General features: G+C 34.9%; 1 protein-coding gene across 1 annotated transcript in view; it reads right to left on the minus strand.

Annotated features, from left to right (window-relative positions):
• Window positions 1-18509, minus strand: part of LOC129035136 (bifunctional heparan sulfate N-deacetylase/N-sulfotransferase 4) — a 291019-nt gene that overhangs the window by 165696 nt on the left and 106814 nt on the right. The window lies entirely within an intron of this gene.

Genomic DNA, 18509 nt, shown 5'->3' on the forward strand with positions numbered 1-18509 from the left:
CCATTATGTGATGCATTTATTACAATTTATGAATGAATGTTAACACATTACTCTTAACTAAAGTTCAGAATTTACATTAGGATTCACTGGGTTGTACAGGTGACCCTTCACAGAACAGGTTTGAACTATATGGGTCTGCTTATAGGAAGGTTTTTTTTTTTTTTTTCCAATAAATAAAGTTGACCTTTCATTTCCATGGGTTTCACATCTGCCACAAGACTCAGATAGAAAATACAGTATTTACAGGATGCCAAACCTGTAGATACTATGCACAATCTCCATTGAGCATTTTACAATTTTCAAAAGGTCATTATATGGTATTTCATTTAACTTTTACAATAATTCTATGCACATTTATTTCACAGACAAGTTTTACAATTAATTTACAAAGGGGTGTTGCTTAAACAGTCTGTAAACTCTAAATCTCTGCTCCCAAATCTGTTCTTTACATTTCCTATGAGAACTCTAGCTCCTAGGTATGGGTGGCATCAACTACTCACTGATGGTCAGCTGAATTGTAAATATTTTATCTGATATTTGTATATTTTACTTAAAAAATAACCACTTCAGTTCCAGAATTCAATGTTCCAAAAGAAAGAATTAAAATTCACAGAAATGAAATAGTATTTAAATAATTATATATCTTTCTAACTTAGTTTCATGATGTACTATAGATAGTAAGTGCTTAGAATTTCAAATAAAGGGATGACACTCATATTGCAAAGTCTCCATATTTTATTTGTAATTTTAGCTGAGGCACTAAAAATATATTTGCTTATTATTCTTTTTTAGATGGTAGGATCCTAGGATTTTTGGGAACATAGAAATGACATCTGGGTGTGCACCACTAAAGTGGATCTAATTTTAAAAGTTTAGGATTCATCTATTTGGACAATATCTGTATTAGTTGGGCATTTCTTCATGTATCTGTAAGAATTGGAGTAGGCAAAAAACTTACTTGAGTGTTCCTTCACCTTGTAGCCTTAAAATTATTGTTTCTGTTTTAAGTAATACTAGTTATAGAGGTAGTGCTGGGTACCAAGTGGAGAAATCAGAAATAGAAAGTAGCTCACTCAGCATTAATTGCAGTTTGGTATCACACTTCCCAATTGGACATATATTCTTTTGCCTTTACACCTATTTTTGTTGGAGAATATATGTTTTCCTTAAATCTGCTTTTGACATAGAAATACATGTAAAATACTTAAAAATATCTTTTAGCCTCTGTTTTAAAAACCAAATGATGAAGGCAACTGCTCGTCTAGGTGTTGTGTGAATCATGGAAACCTGTGCATTCATAAAGTCTATCTTCCGCTAATCAACTGTCTAAAAAAGTTCCATCCTTGTCCATAAATTTAGCTCCTTAAAGACATTGCATTTCTAGTTTTCAGTTGAACCACTGCAACTCAGGATGCAAAATAAAATTGGAAATTCTGTTTTTATTCATGATTCATAAGTGATCATATACATTCCATATCTTCTCTAACAACAGTGTCTATTGACAAATCTTAAGGAAATTGCTAGAAGTATGATGCTCCCTCTATTCCATTTTTCAAAGCCATATTGAACCCAGATATTTGGCCCAGATATTGATGCCAAATTGTTAAAACACATTTGTATAAATTCCAAAAAGAATATCTGACTTTCTTGATGTAGTATTCTACTTGTTAAAAATTCATATTCTTGTTTCTATTTAATGAAACTTGTATTGCTGGAGTACTTAGTAGCCACTTAGAACTGCTCCGTGATCTTAGCAAGAAAAAAAATAATAAAGTAACTGTTCTCACATTTAAAATATGTAATTTTCTGCTGAACAAACAAAACAAAATAAAGTTGTCTAAAAAATTTTATGTTCCATATGACTTAACACCTTCTGGTATACCATATAATTTAGCATTATATATCTAAACTTTCTCCCAGACACTTGCCTGAGAGCAGAGAACCTTTCTTTCTTTGCAAGTGTACATACATGCTTGGAATATTTGGCTTCACCTCAAACCTCCTTGCTTTTTTTCTGTCTTCCTTTGTACCATGATGCATCCCGTGAGCCTAAAAGTATCTGGAACACAGAGTGATCAATAAATGTGTATGGGATGAATGCTAGTAGCATTTGAAACTGATGGAAATCAGTTACAAGGAGGTAGGTGCTCAACATTCATGTCCCCAAGGTAAAGAAATTTCCAGTGTTGCTGTAATTACTGTCAGTTGACTGAGATGAATAGGAAATCATGTTCAAATACAAAAATGTTTTCCTTAGTTACCAAACCATTGTATACAGCTGGGTTTTGGAGCCTTTGGGGTTAGATGATGGTACAACAAGAATAAGACTGCAATATGAAGCATACTTTGAGCTTGTAAAAAATCTTATCCTCTTGGGTTTAAAAAACATTAATGGCTTTCCTTTTTCCTGTTAATTATTCAACAAGCCATCACTAACTATTTATGATTAACTAACCAGAAAATGACAGGCTGAATGGAGGGAATCATAAACTCTCCACAAATTTCTTAAGCAGCAGAAGAAAAATTCTGGAATAAATTATCTGCTTTTTTTTGGGATAGGTCACCTCAAGAAGTCTGAAATTTTATCTGATTTGTAAATATTATAGATCACTGAACTTGGACCAGAAGTATAAATTTAGACACTAAAATGTGTGTTGAACTGGCTAATTCTCACAACTTTTCCTCTAGAATCCCCAAGAAGCATTTAAGTTATTATTCTTTCTCATTGTTACTAATTTCACCTAAGCCAGGTAGAAAGCTATGCGGTTATATACTGTCCATTTAATGATATAATGGGATGAAGCGAGAACTGTCTTACTACTGTTAAGGGAAATGTGAATGTAGAATCATTAATGTGATTCTTACATTAATGTGAATGTAGAATCATTAATGTGATTCTTACATTAATGTGAATGTAAGTGACACATTCGCAGTGACAGGCCGATAATATTCTTATTTGAATTAAGAGATTAGCTAGATTCATAATCATGTATACTATTGATTCATTTTCAATTGCTACCTCTATTTTCTATTTTCACTTAGAAGTAACAAACAGCAAAAGTATTTTGACATCTCTTTTATAGAAATAACTATTATCATTACAATGCTGACATCCTGGCATTGAAATGCAATGTTAATTTGAATAAGCATCTGACTTAGACATACATGTACAGTCATTTTGTGTTGCCTAATGTACTCCATTCAGACCACCAAATATGATTACAGACTAAATGACATTAAACAATCCTGACACTTCTGTGGAAATTTTGTTTGAATTCTCCAAAATGATCTTCCCAATTATTCATTTTTATCAGAATGCTTCTGTTTTTATTTGTTTTTATTTCCTATATAGTACATTTAATTGTTACAAATGTTTTTTAAAATCTCTCTATAACTTACTATGCAAAAAACTTTTTTTTGATGTATTAAATGACAACTCAGTAAAGATTTAAAGTAGAAACTTGGGTTGTCCACTGACTGGCTGAGTGAGTTTTCTGAACCTTAGTTTTCTTATTCTTAAAATAGGGAGAAAAATACTTACCTTAAAGAATTAATGTGGAATATAAATGAAATGACCCATACAAGTCATATGCAATATGCATAAGTATTTACATTCATGAAGAAACAAAAAACTAGAATGATCATAATATTGCTGACATTTCCATAGGAAGCTTATCTTAGAGATCATAATCCAGGTTCTCTGATTTCCCAGTTTATATGGTTTGGCTCTGTATCCCCACCCAAATCTCACCTTGAACTGTAATCCCCATAATCTCCACATGTCAAGGGCAGGACCAGGTAGAGGTAATCAGATCATGAGTGCAGTTTCCCCCATGCTGTTCTTGTGATAGTGAGTGAGTTCTCAGATCTGATGGTTTTATAAGCGTCTGGTGTTTCCCCTGCTTGCACTCATTCTCTTTCCCGCTGCCCCTGTGAAGAGGTGCCTTCCACCATGACTGTAAGTTTCCTGAGTCCCCCCAAGTCATGCAGAGCTGTGAGTCAATTAAATCTCTTTTCTTTATAAATTACCCAGACCTGAGTATTTCTTCATAGCAACGTAAGAAAGAACTAATACAGCAGTTTTCTGTCATGTTATATTGTTATGACTCATAACTATTCAAAATTTTGTGTATGAAAAGACTTTTTCAAGATAAGAACACCTTTAAGTAGTAGAAACATCCAAGAGGCCTTTTAAGGGCTGATCTTAGCTCTCCTCTCTGTTTCCTAGGTTCTAGCTTCTGCATCAAGCCGAGTCCCCCTCCTTGTACCTGTCAGAGAATGGTCAGCCAAAAATCAAATAAGCACATCTCATTTTTATTACAACAAATTCCTTAGGTTATTTAAAGAAGACTGATACTAAAAATTAAAATCTCATTCAGTATGTGTTCCTCACTAGTTTAAATTGAGAACTCAAACTACTTGCCAATGTACTTCTTTTCATGCAGGCAAAATTAGAAAATGATTCCAGATAATTTCTTTTTCATGTGTTCATAGGTGGCCTCATAGAGCAAAACAAAAATTAAAAAGTCAGGTTTAGAAGAAATATCTACTTACTTTTACTCAAATGAGTTCATAAATATCAGTGGTGCTGCAGGGTATTGTATTGAATAGGCACTTCTGGTACCTATGAGGCAGCTACCTGACCTAGCAATGTTGTATTTCGTTGCTTAAATGTCTCTACCATGGACAAAGTCATTTAGATATTTTTCACTGCCTCGCATTTTCCCCTTATCCGGGATAAGGATGTGACTTATTTGCCAATATGATTCATTTTCTAACTTCTGAGCTTTTACTTATGTAGAGTATTTTTCATCACTTCCACCAAAGCCCTATTACAAAACTAGTATTCCCACTAACGAGTCCTCTTATAAACCCAAATCTTCCACAGTGTTTTTCCAGATTATTTAAGAGGAGAAAATTTATTTTTTCATATCATTTTCTTTATACTTCTCCTAGCATGTTTATATCACGGAGATAGAATGAGAAAAAAACAAATAGAGTTATGTTACCCAAGTTGCTAAAGGAAAAATATATCTGTCAGATAGGTGATAATATTATCACAAATTCATAAACCCAGCTCTAAGGAGTGTGAAACTTACCACTGTTTTAATTGGTTGGTGATGAATTTTTTTTTCAGTATGGCAGAACATAACCTACCACATTGATGTCTAAGTAGTCAGAATATTGAAGCATAAATATTACGCCCAAGTAAAGCTATGTAAATTAATTCAGTCTTGTACTGTTTTTGTGAAACTTTTCCTAACTTCCTGCAAGATAGTAAAGCCTTAGAGGGAAGGAACTTTTATTTATCTTCATGTTTCTCACATAAACAAACATGCACAATGCCTTATCTATAGTACAGACGCAGAAGGTAATGCATTGAAGTGAATACTCCATTAGCTTGCTCTATACACTCAGAGAGAAATATGACTCATTATAAAAGAATTATGTTAGTGATGTTCTTTTCTGCCCACTCCAACCATCAAAATCCTGATTATAATAGACAAGTAATTCCCCCTGGTTCTAGGGGTTTTAAACTTGCATCTTTTTGAAGAGGATTAAAGGATTTGCTGGAAATGACAGGCTATGTTGAAAATTATATGCAGTCTATGATACACAGGCATATATAATACGCTATGGTAGTCATCTCTAGGTTTCCTCCACTGATGATAACTTCTAAGTAGTATGGCTAATGGAATCGTTTTGCTTTATACTGGATTCCTATACTTAGAGGACCTAAGGATTAATCACTTCCACCAGTGGTTCTTATCCCTTGCCTGCTTTCCTGTCATGCCGTCTAGTTTCAGAATTCTTGCAGCTGTCCACAAAACTTGGTGTTTGCTTTGCTAAATGCAAAAATGGATGCTTCACACTGTAACTTTCTCTTTGTCTATCCCCAAAGTGAGCATCCTATATCTACAGCCTCTTCTGGAGATTAGCTTTTTTCTGCATGCTGTGTGCTGTGATAGAGGTTTTCTAAAACCTGTTTTAATGGAAAGAATCACTTCCAGCTTAGAAGCCAAGTTGAAAATGAATTCCCCAAAGTGCAGAGATGAGGAGGTCATGGCTCACGCTGTGCAACCCCATTAGCTATTCCCTGGGTAACAGATACTCTGGAGTAGCACATACCTCATGCCTTTGATGAAGGCCTTAGGGAAACATTGTTTTTAAAAGAAAACAGATTCTGGGCAAGAATTAAAAGCAGTCTCATACCATAAGTGCTAGAATTCAGGCTTTTAAGCCTCATTGCTCTCAGATACATCATCAAAGTGACATTGCTGATACAGGAACTTTTGTGGTCTGACTATAGTTTTGTAATTAGAGAGTTTCCTTTTTTAATATGCCCCTAAACTTTATCAATAGAGTATTTGTGGTCTTGCCTCTATTTCCCTGGGAAACTGCTTCATGGCACGTTATATTTTTCCTTTTCGGCAAAGGACTCTTGCTGATAAGTAAACTCCCTGTAGGCCTTGGGTTTGAATTTAGCTTGCCCTTTTCAGAGGAGTTACCTCATCCACCAAGCCTCACGATTAGGCCTGACTTGTGATTTCCCCCTATTGTGTGGCCTAAACTTCGGGTCAAGTTGAAAATGTGTCTTGTTTATCTCATATCATAATCACACAAGATTGAGAAAGTTAAGTTCATGAAGATGAGGTCAAGGTCTCTTTTGTTTGCTGTTATATCACAAATACTGGGCACAGTTTCTGGAGTGAATTAGGTACATGATGCATATTTGTTAATGAATGGGTGGATTCATATATCTATTTTTTATTTATTTGCTTCATTGAGATATTTAATTAGTTGTGCATTTTTGTGAATGCCTATAGGTTTGGCTTCCATAGGAATTAGCAGGTAATAAAACAGCTGGTATGAAGCACTGTGGATTTAATCATAAGTAGTCTTGCTTCTGAGTCCTTGTAGGAGCTCTAGATTTGTATCCTGGTCTGCTGTGTACTAGTGGTGTGACCATTTAGATTCTCCTTCACCTCTCAATTCCATTATTTGTAAAATGAAACTAATACTTATATCTACTTCCTACTTATGAGAAATAATTGAGATGCTGCTACATACTAACTTCTTAGGATTGATTCTGCTTGCACAGAAAGTGCTCCATAAAAGCAAGTGATTAATATTATCATTATAAATTTAAAAGTTTATTATAATTCTTATTTGGATATTCATTCATTAAGAAAACTCTTACTGGACACCTGGCTTTTCCAAATAAAGAAGATTTGAAGCACAATAACTGTAAACAAATAATAGCATTATCAAAGGTCTTAGCTTATTCATGGAATGGTAAAACATTCAGAGTAGCATTCCTTCCTTTTATTTTCTTGCTGAGAATTTTGAACTTACTTTCTAGGCAACAGGTAATCATGGAGGTTTTCCAGAAAAGGTATCCTAAAATATGGAAGTCAGGAGGAAAGGAATTATTGTCGTAAGGGCTGTTAGGAGGTATATAATACCTCAGAATCCTGATGAGGTACTTAGTAAACTTGTAATTGATATGTCTGGAAGGCCCTTGGGGAGGTGATCAATGAAGGACCTATACTTATTAAAAAATCCTCTTTTTGCCAATCTTATGTGTCAATGTTATTATCTTTCAAGAATGTCTTCCAAATCTGTAATTTAAGTATATACTTCTGATTCTTTTATCAAAAGTCATTAACAACTGTTATTCTATGTTGTAATCTAATGCCATAGCATTAGATATGTGTTTTGAAATGTTATACAAGCCTGTGTTTTGAAATGTTAACTTGCATAATTGTTTAAAAGGTATATTTTGTCAACTCAATTCACTTCTAAAATGTGATGGCAACTAGATCATCTGACATTAAGAGGAACTGATTTGACTATTACGCTGGTTCCAAAGAATGATAAAATGAGGGTAAAGTTAAATGACATAAATTACAATGTGAGAAAGTAAAGTATCTTCATTTATCATCTTAGCTGATTTTTCAGGAATTTAACCTTTCATTTCTTTTTTTTTTATTTTTTGCCTCATGAGAATATCTACATCTTAGAATTCTGCTAAGAAGAAATCAAATATCTCTTTGAATAAATGAATGATGATAAATCACAAAGCTATAACAAATTTTAAGATGTCTTCAGACCCTTTCAATGTATGCAGTGAGGACTATTTAGACATGGACCCAAAAGGATTGTCAGTAATTTAAAAATAAAGCAAAATAAAACAAAACAAACCTAAAACTACATGAGGCAAATACTTATTATCTGTCTTTATTATTAATGAAGTAGTAGTCCATAATCCTTGATATGACACTAATTACTATGCAAAATTTCTTACCCTTCTGCAAGAATTTTACGCACTCAACTGTTGAAAACCTTTCTGTCCTTCAAGAATTACATCTCTGTTGAAGTCTTCATCCAAATCTTTCCGTTATGGTCTTTGATTGTCCTAGTCCATTTGGGCTGCTATAACAAAAGACCATAGACTAAGGAGCTGATTAACATAAGAAATTTATTTCTTACAGTACCGGAGGCTGAGAAGTTAGAAGTCAAGACAATGACATATTTGATGTCTAGTGGAGGCACTCTTTCTAGTTCACAGATGGCATCCTCTATCTGTGGCCTCACATGGTGGAAAGGATGCATGAACTCCCCTGGGCATCTTTACAAATGCACTAATCCCATTCATGAGGGCTTCATCCTCATGACCTACTCTTCATCTCCCCCAAAGACCTCACCTTCTAATATCATCACCTTAGGGGTGAGAGTTTTAACATATGAATTTTAGTGACACAAACATTCAGACCATAGCATTTATTTACTTGTTAGAGTGATCATTTTTGCTTTTCCTGCTAATTAATCATTTTCCTTTTTACTGGTAATAGCACCTTGGTTTTCTGGCATTGCATGAGGTCTCAGTGGGATGCTTATGGCTTGCCTCGCCTTGACCAAGGGGTCTGCATACAGTCAAACTAGGCTAGCAAGACTCTTTCCCAGGAATGTAATTATTCGGAAGAGTGACCCAAAGACAGAACATTAGAGTTGATCGGCCCACCAGACTACTGCTGCGGAGAGCACAACCATTAGTTTCCCCACCTAGATATCAGAGCTTGTTCTGCCCCCTGTTAGGAGATTCGTGGTTTTTTTTCCTGCTTTTTATACGAATATGTAAGCTGTCTTATGCTTTCCAATCAACTGATTTGGCGTGAGATACCAGAATAGAATTCTGTTTGATTACCGAAGAACAATGACTCCCTATATTAGGTAATTTTTACTATATAATAATTATACACTCCACTCTCATATACTATATACCTTATAATGTAATTTAGAATCCTTCAGGACTAGAACCAAGTAGTACATTTTATTTTTACAGCATCCCTCAACATAGCAGTCAGCTGTATTTTATGCTTAATAAATAATTGCGTAAATGATGCCTTGTTTTCAAAAATGACTTGCAACTTTCAATTTACTTCGTGAAATGAACTTAATTTGTTTTCATATGCACTGTGTGCATTTTCCCGAGGCAGGTATTATAATCATGCCTAAAGGCATCATGGTAAATATGCAAGAGCCCAGGCAGAGTGAGATATGAACCCTACTCCATTACTTATAAGCTCTGCCTGCTGGGGTATCTTATTCAATGTCCCTATAGTTTATCTCCTCCTCTATCAAATAATAAATTAAAAAGTTCTTTCTTAAAGTTGTGATGCTAGTATATGAAGATGTAAAAGGAGTAATATAAAATGGGTACTACAATGTTTGAACTAATTTACACTGCCACTAATAGTATAAAGGGTTCTTATATCTCCACAGCCTCACCAGCGTCTGTGGTTTCCTGACATTTTAATAATTGTCAATCTAACTGGCATGAGATGGTGTCTCACTGTGGTTTTTATTTGCACTTCTCTAATGACCGGTGATTATGAGCTTTTTTTCATGTTGGTTGGCCACATCAATGTCTTCTTTTGAGAAGTGTCTGTTCATATCCTTTGCCCACTTTTTGATGGGGTTGTTTGTTTCTTGTAAATTTGTTTAAGTTCCTTGTAGATTCTGGATATTAGCCCTTTGTCAGATGGGTAGATTACAAAAATTTCTCCCATTCTGTAGGTTGCCTGTTTACACTGATGATAGTTTCTTTTGCTGTGCAGAAGCTCTTTAGTTTAATTAGATCCCATTTGCCAATTTGGGCTTTTGTTGCAATTGCTTTTGGTGTTTTAGTCATGAGGTCTTTGCTCATGCCTATGTCCTGAATGGTATTGCCTAGGTTTTCTTCTAGTTTTTATGGTTTTAGGTTTTACATTTAAGCCTTTAAACCACTGTGGAAGACAGTGTGGTGATTTCTCAAGGATCTAGAAACAGAAATGCCATTTGACCCAGGAATCCCATTACTAGGTATATACCCAAAGGATTATAAATCTTTCTACTATAAAGACACATGCACATGTAGGTTTATTGCAGCACTATTTACAATAGCAAAGACTTGGAACCAACCCAAATGCCCATAATTAATAGACTGGATAAAGAAAATGTTGCACATATGTACCATGGAATACTATGCAGCCATAAAAAAGAATGAGTTTATGTTCTTTTCAGGGACATGGATGAAGCTGGAAACCATCATTCTCAGCAAACTAACACAGGAACAGAAAACCAAACAACATGTGTTCTCACTCATAAGTTAGAGTTGAACAATGAGAATACATGGATACAGGGAGGGGAACATCATATACTGGGGCCTGACCAGGGCTGGAGGGACAAAGGGAGGGAGAGCATTAGGACAAATACATAATGCATGCCGGGGCTTAAAACCTAGATGACAGGTTGATGGGTGCAGCAAAGCACCATGGCACATGTATAGCTATGTAACAAACCTGCACGTTCTGCATATGTATCCCAGAACTTAAAAAGAAGAAGAAAAAAGAATTCTAGATGTTTAAAATCAAACAAAATTCAAGATTGTCTTTGGCTACTACTGGCCATAGGAATGCACAGATTGTAGTGATAACAGTGATCTTATATATCTTGTTTCTCCAAGAAATGCATGGAAACCAAAACTGATGCATGATTACAAAGTCATCTCTCACCATGTTCTTAAACCTAGAGTCTATTATTCTCCAGATTTTATGTTGCCTTTACCTAATTTTACGATGTATTCAACTTTGCCTATAAATCTTGTTGAAGTCACTTTGACAATAATTTTTAAGGATAAATTTAAAGACTGTATTCTTTTTAAAAAAATGGGTACTAGTACTACAGGCTCACGCCTGTAATCCCAGTACTTTTGGAGGCAGAGGCAGACAAATCACGAGGTCAGGAGTTTGAGGCCAGCCTGACAAATATAGTGAAACTCCATCTCTACTAAAAATACAAAAATTTAGCCGGGCATGGTGGCGGGCACCTGTACTCCCAGCTACTTGGGAGGCTGAGGCAGGAGAATTGCTTGAACCCGGGAGGTGGAGGTTGTACTGAGCTGAGATCACACCATTGCACTCCAGCCCGGGTGACAGTGTAAGACTCCGTCTCAAAAATAAAAAGTTAATTATAATTAATGTCATTTTAAAATAAAGAAAATGAGGCGCACAGTGTTTAAATAGATGTTTCCTCTTCTTATAGTCAATAAGAGGCTGAGTGGGGAAGAGAACTTGGAGTCTGTGTACCTCTAGACCACTGGACATTCCATTCCACCAAGACTCTGCTCTTTCTTTACTTATTGACATGTGGCCTCCTTTACTTCTAGAAATTAAACAAATTTCCTGCTCTTTGCCTATCTCTATGGATCTAATCGCCTAAGCCTTTGTTTATTTTGATCAAATAGGAAAAAAAACCCCAATGATTAAAAATATAAACAGCTGAAAATCATTTGTACCAACTTAATTCTATAACCAATTAAAACCAAAAAAATTAATTAGAAGTTTTTTTTTATCCTGACAACACTTAATTATTAACACTTGCTTGGCTTCAAAATTTGTATCATGATTTACCAAAACAATAAATATATAAGAATTTTCAGTGGAGATCTAGGAAAGGTACAGGCTTGCAAACAACATAATTCAGTTTTCATCCCTATGAGAGGTAAAGTGAATTTGCAGACTGCGTTTGCAGCTGGCTCATGGTAATACTTTATTTCCCAAGTCTTAAGCTTTGGGTGCACTATGTACAATGAAGGCAATAGGAAACTTTCTGAGCTATGGCTGAGAAAAAAGCAAATCTATTTGTCATTCTATAAGTAAAGCTGGCCCTGAGCATGAGGTTGGTATAAACATATCTTCATCTTGCTGCTCATCACACAAACCACCCCTTCTCAATCAACCCCAAATCACAGTACAATTTGAACATACAATAGAAAGTTATTCTACTATAACAGATGTATTAGTTCAGTGAGTTTGTATAAGACATGTATGGTGTTTCTTTAGTACTTAATATTTCATCCTTTTCAGGGCTAATTGGGCAAAAGTTCCCAGGGTTTTTCCTAAATTTTTTATAGGAGAAAAAGTGGAAAATAGTTTAGCTTCTTTCACCACAAAATTAAGTTTGTTACAGCTTAATTTTCAGGTGAACACACAGGAGTTTAGTTGAATTTACAGGATTGACTATTTTTCAACATTTTCATGATAGGAGAATTTTTCCTCTAATTTTAACAAGGACTGGATTCTTTAATTTTAAATTGCTTACATTGAATTTAGTTATTAAAATTGAATTTCTTAAACATTTTAATTTATTATTAATTCTATAAATATTTATGGGATACCTATTATGTGATTGTCACTATACCGCTTACAAAGAAGAATAATTCATCACTCTTTCTATTCATTGTTTGCTAAATATTTTTGAGTGTTCACTTTTTTCCAGGCACTGGTGATACAATAGAGAACAATACACACAAATGGCCCCTCTTTCATGCTTACATTAAACAGAGGAGACAGTCTATAGACCTAATAAACACATTACATAATATCACAGAGATTAATAAGGTAAGGTTGCTGGGCCTGCTGATAGGGTGGTTTGCAGTTTAAACAGGGTGGTAATGGCAGGTGTTTCTAAGCTACTGGGATCTTACCAGAGTTTTAAAGAGAAGGAGATAGTGAGCCATAGGCATATATGGCAGAAGGGGCAAGCAACACCAATATCTTGGGAAGAAAGCACGTCTGAGGTAGTAGAGAAAGAACTAGGAGGCCCACATGGTTGGGGAGAAGACAGTGGGAGGTTGAACAGTGAGTGACAAGTCCTTGTTTTTATTGAGTTCATAGTCCAGTGGGAAAAGGCAAGAATACTGATCCTAAAAGTGCAGGGTTTACTATATTCAAACTAATCTTAGGTATGAATGGGGCTTCTGAATAAGACTGGAGGCATCCTAGAGGGGGTGACCAAGAGATAAGTGAGATCTGAAGGTTGAGTACAAGTTAGCTGGATAAGACGGTGGGGGCAATCCAGAAAAAATAAAATAGAAACAGGTATATGGCTGAGGCGGGCGGATGACTCGAGGTCAGGAGTTTGAAACCAGCCTGGCCAACATGGTGAAACCTCATCTCCACTAAAAATACAAAAATTAGCCAGGTGTGGTGGTATGCATTTGTAATCTCAGCTACTCGGGAGGCTGAGGCAGAGAATCGCTTGAACTCGGGAGGCAGAGGTTGCAGTGAGCCAAGATCGCGTCACTGCACTCCAGCCTGGGAGACAAAGTGAGACTCTATCTCAAAAAAAAAAAGAAGAAGAAGGAGAGAGAGAAAAAAGAGAGAGAAAAGAAAGAAAGAGAAAGAAAAAAAGAGAAAAAAGAAAGAAATAGGTATATGTAAAGCCTGGAAAGACAACACAAAACATACATTCAGGAAATGGCTAGAAGTCCTTTATGACTGAGGAAGAGTTGATTAAGAACAGAAGACAAAAATAAAGATAGGCTTTGGGTAACAAACTAAAGGATTTTAATTTAATCCTCAAAGTAATAGGGTGGCATTTAATATCTTTAATCAGGGTAATGATGATGATCAAACAGTTATCATTCATTGCCGATGAATAGAAGCTGAATCAGCCTATAGGCAGTTGGAATCCTATAACTATAAAAATAATTTTAAAAAACTGGACTTGGGAAAAAAGGGGTAGTAATAAATATGAAAGCTATCAACATAGTTTAATATACAGGTATTAGATACAGATTAATATAGGGGAGAAGTCAAAAATAAGTTGTTAATTTAAATCCCAAATTTTTCTTTTAAACATGTAGAGGCATAGGAATGAGATTCACAGGCAGAGGAAGAACAAGTTTGTGGGAAAAGATGATGGTATCTTTTTGAGACAGGCTGAATTTGAACTACTTGAGGGATAGTCAAGCTGAGACACCCAAAAGTGGTATATATAAACTGTGCATAAGGAGAGGATTCTGGAGTTGTCATGTGTCTGGTGAAGTTGAAACCATGGGTTTGGATAAAGTTTACAGAGACATACGTAGAATTAGTATAGTAGAAAGCCAACTACAGCACCCTGGGAACACTTATGGTTATGGCATGAATGGAGAAAGACAACAAGCAAGAAGACTACTAAGAAACAGCCAGAAAAATTGAGATAATAATAACAACAGCAGTAATAATAATAGATGTGATCAAGACTTACAATTGTGAGAATTATAAAATGACTAGGTTTTATTGCATATTTACTCTATGTACTTTACATTGGTTAAAGCATTTAGCCTCAGGGCTTAATTCCTGTGTAAAATGAACTATTGTAATTCTCCATTTTTATATCTCAGGAAATGGAGATGCTGATAGTTAAACTTGTTGAGCCAGACACTGCTAATAACACTACATGTAAATAATTTAACTCTCACTACCATACTATCACCTCCTTTTACATACATGATAATTGAGGCACAGACTATGGAACCAGTAAATGTGCAGCTGTAGTATGGTTAAAACTTCTAAATGCTTAACCCTTATATTTCTGTTTTGTGATATGGTGACAGAACGTGCTTTTACTTTCACCATGTAAATATGACTGGGAAATAACAAGAACCATTTCAATGGAGTGATAGTGGCAAGAACACAGGCTATACGCAATTGAAAAGTTAAGTGAGAAGCGAATGTAGACAGCACCTTCAAGAGTAAACAGACAAAAACTGATGAAACAGAAGGTAATGATACATGTGGATTAAGAAAGAATTTTTTATTTGGTTGTTTTTTGTTGGTTTGTTTAAGAGGAAAGTACGGTGAGTTGAGAATTCCAACAGAAAGCTGGAATGATGATACAAGCAAGAGATAGAAGGACTGATGGAATAAAGTCCCAAGGAAGGTTGGGAGAAATGGGATATGAAGCACAGTGAATCATTTACCACACAAAAACAAACCAAAATAAAAGACCTCATTAGCTGATATCTGCTTAGATGCTAAAGACAACAGAAAGACTTTCTGGAATATGTTCAGCAGGTCCAAACATTTCCCCTTGCTTCTCTGAAAGAAATGTAACTGCGGCAAAGACCATCTTGGCATAACTCCTCTCTGGGCTCTGTTTGCATTGCCCCTGTAAGGATCTGAGGCCTGAGTAAAAGCTGGCTCTGTTCCTGAGTTGTCCTTGGAATTCAAGTGGTTCCAAAGACGCTAGAATAAAATTTACTTTTAAATCCACCACAGGATGGGCATTAAATTTCTTTATTTCCTTTTCAACTAAATTAGAAACCCTGGGAGTGACCTAGAGGCCAGTGAGTCTCTCTGAGGTTTCTAATCCAGACCAGAATTTCTGAGCTGACCACAAGAATAGTCTTAGAAATACAATACACTCTGATAGCTCTTTTTTGGGGGACAAGATTGGGACAACAAAAATTCTGCATTTTCAGGAATTTTCTAAACTATAGCATTTTTATCAGACATGTATAAAATATATTTAAGTTAGAAGGATAATAAAAATGATTATATCATAAAGATGCCATTCATGTTTCCATCATTTCCATACAGTTAACAATGATTCTTTCATAGCCCTTTATAATTTGATAACTTTGTGGCTCCTTAATGAGTAAATTCATTGATAGAAGTCTAGGTTCACACTTGAATATTTTTAGAAGACTCTTCTTTTACATAGATCATTGCTTATTCAAAAATCCTTTGTACACATGTACCCTAAAACTTAAAGTATAATAAAAAAAAACCTTTCAGATGCCAACTACAATTTTAATTGGTAATCTTGACTACAAGTTGTTGCATTTACCTCTATGAATTTACCTTTTATATTTCTTTGGAAATTGCTATTGACAATTATGTTATAATTGTCTTTTAAAGACAGAGTTCACAGCCATACAGGGTTCACAAACAGCTTACTTTATAATATTGGAACAATAAAATATCACACACACATATGGCAACCGTAGACTTCCATTATTAATGCCTCAAGCAATCACACACACTTTTACTCACACATATAGGTGTTAGATGGTGTACTGTTTTCGGAAGCTGATAGGATTTGCCTATGAGCCCTAGCATAAACTTAAAGCATCAAATGTTTTGATACACAGTCAAAGAAATTTTCTTCATCTTTCAGTCTTTTACTAAATAATTTACTATAGCAACCTTGCAATAAGGAATCCCAGGGGGGAAAATCCATGAATAAAAGTCACTGAATTAAACACTCACTTGCTACTAAATACCTTTACTGTATAAAAAGATCAATGATATATAGGACAGTGTTCTTAATATCATGTACTGTAGTATATGAAGAATTATTTCACTAAAAATAAGCAAGAGAGATATTTGAATTTGGGGGAGACTGGCAGCCGGACTGTCATTTTCAAAATTATTTATGAAAATATTTGTATTATGATCAAACTAGTTTAATTCTTTAAGATATAGCTCTAGTGCATCTTTTTCCTATCTTCTTTTCACCCTACATGATGATAACTTGCTCTTTTGTGACATACTGTAATAGGACACTTTGTACTTTTTAAATCTAAAGTAACATAAATTGGTTGTTTTTATTTAATAAATTAGCTTTTTGAGGGTATAAAGTTTTTCATTTTTAAAATGAATATAATGTTCCATATTTTTATTACTTATAACACTTTTAAACATGTAGAGGCACAGGAATGAGATTCACAGGCAGAGGAAGGACAAGTTTGTGGGAAAAGATGATGATATCTTTTTGAGACAGGCTGAATTTGAACTACTTGAGGGATAGTCAAGCTGAGATACACAAAAGTATCTCAGCTTGCATATTAAGAAAAACATACATGTTAAGAATACATACATGGCTCTTTGTGACTTTGAAATCTAAAGCGATTGTCGGAATATAGACTTGAAATATCAGATAATAATTGAGGGACTGTGGTTCATGGTTTCAGTTACAATTAAAGAGACTTTGTTGTCAAAAAGCCCCCAAATCTTTCCACAGCATGGAAACAGAAGGACGGCATAGAAATCTATTTAGAAAGCATAGTGATTTCCCCATCCAAATTGAGTTTCATTTACTATTATTTTGAGACAGAGTCTCGCTCTGTCCCCATGCTAGACTGCAGTGGTGTGATCTCAGCTCACTGCAAATTTCACCTCCCGAGTTCAAATGATTCTCCTGCCTCAGCCTCCTGAGTAGCTGGACTACAGGTGAGTGCCACCATGCCCAGTTAATTTTTGTATTTTTAGTAGAGACAGGGTTTCACCATGTTGGCCAGGCTGGTCTTGAATTCCGGACCTCAGGTGAACTGCCTGCCTCGGCCTCTCACAGCGCTGGGATTATAGGCGTGAGCCACCATGCCTGGCCTATTTATTCTTTATTAACATGTCCATGATATGTTTGCAAGACTAGGACACTTCTTGACTGACAGGTAGTTTTTTTGAATGAAAAAAAAAAGTATGGATATATTTCATGTGTGAAAATGATGGTAAAACTGAACTCAAAAAAGCAACTCACAGGTTCTTTACAATCTACATTCTTTCTAATAAGAAGGCAGTGGAGCACAGTGGTTAAGTATTTTGTCATAAAACACACCTAGAGTGTTGGCTGGCTTTACTATTTGTATGACCTTGAGTAAGTTATTAAATCTACTTAAGTATCAGATTCCTAACCTGTAAATTGAAAACATCAAATGTGTACAGTATAGATTGTTGTAAGGACATCATAAGAGAGTACATGTAAAGTACTTTAATAAAAGAGATGCTCAATTTAAAAAAAAAAAAAGAAATATCAGATAATATGAAAGACAATCACTAGATATATTCTTGCTTCTTTCAAACACAATTCAGTTTTCTTCTCAACTACTTCTAAAAATGAAGCTGCTAGGCACTTCGGTCACTTACTAATAGAAAGTTATTGCTTAAAAATTTTGCAACAAATTTATAACCATTTGATTAAATACAATGTTGAATTTAGCACAGGTTCAAAATTAAACATGGCAAAAATAATAGTTAATAAAGCCTATGTTGATCTTTTCACATTGATAATAATTTAATTTTCATACATAATATAATTGTAATGCCTTCATTTTCCCACAATTCCCACAATACCGAACAACTGACAAATAGATACAAAAAGGAAATTGATAGAAACATTCATGCTATATACATGCA

Source organism: Pongo pygmaeus, chromosome 3, assembly GCF_028885625.2.
Source record: "Pongo pygmaeus isolate AG05252 chromosome 3, NHGRI_mPonPyg2-v2.0_pri, whole genome shotgun sequence".
Lineage (NCBI taxonomy): Eukaryota > Metazoa > Chordata > Mammalia > Primates > Hominidae > Pongo > Pongo pygmaeus.